Genomic DNA, 1,111 nt, shown 5'->3' on the forward strand with positions numbered 1-1,111 from the left:
AAACAAGCAAGAACAGGCAGCCAGAACTGGAAGAGAAGCCCCATTTTCCCTGCAACATCCCTCTACTGCCCTCTACTGACAACTGTTCACATTGTGTTCACTTAAAGGAGAAATGCTGAATCAGTCCTATCCCAGAGCCACAAGGAAAGGGCGATCTTAGAGCTGGGAGTCAGTACACTGATAACCTGCACACCACGTGACTTGTGTTGGCCAACAGGATGCTAGCAGATGCGCTGTGAGCAGGAGCGTGGGATCTGCGTGCAGGGTTGGGTTTGCTCTCCGACACTTCTGCCATCACCATGGGATGTGCTTACCTTGTACTCTGCTCCCCTTCCGCCTTGGCCCCAGCGTGGAACGCGGCTCCACCCTGAGCCCAGCTGCCCGAGAGGAGCCGAGGCCAGTCAGACCTGCAGCCTGTAGCCGACCCACCCAGCCACGCCCCACCTAGATCAGCCGATTCACGTTCAACCTGCAAACCCACGGGCATGAGAATAAATGCTTACTGTTGTGTGCCACCGGCTATGGGTGGCTTATTATGCAACGTTATTGTGCATAAGGCTGACAAATACTGAAGTCAATATGTAGAAGGGGCTCCTGCTGGAACAAAAGGCTAAAATACTCGTAACAGCTTCACGAGGAAGCAGTGGGTGGCAAGGAAGCCATGACCGTAGCTGAGAAAACAGCAAGAACAGGAAAAACAGAGGCTCCTGATAACCTGGAAGGCTGCAAATACGCTTGAACTTGTAGAGTTGGCGGTAGGCTATTTCGAGGCAATGGAAGGTGAACTCATGGCCAGAAGAGTGGTCTCTAGTCAGTCTGTGATGGGCCTGCCACTTCGCACAGGCTGGTCAGAAATAGACAGAATTTACAGTGTGCTTTGGAGTCCTTGGGGGTGGTGACCCAGGTGAAATCCGCTGAGGAGGACTCTTGCCCCCCCCCCCGGGGGGTGGGGGGTGGATATAGCTCAGGGGTAGAGCGTTTGACTGCAGAGCAACAGATCCCTGGTTCAAAAACGGGTGCCCTCTGCTGGTGGCTTGTTTTATTGCAGAATACAGATAAAAGACCTTCCTGATTTTTTTTTCCTTTTATTCGTATTTATTTTATGCCGAAT

Source organism: Phyllostomus hastatus, unplaced genomic scaffold (genome assembly GCF_019186645.2).
Source record: "Phyllostomus hastatus isolate PE091 unplaced genomic scaffold, TTU_PhHast_1.1 phas_contig_1021, whole genome shotgun sequence".
NCBI lineage: Eukaryota > Metazoa > Chordata > Mammalia > Chiroptera > Phyllostomidae > Phyllostomus > Phyllostomus hastatus.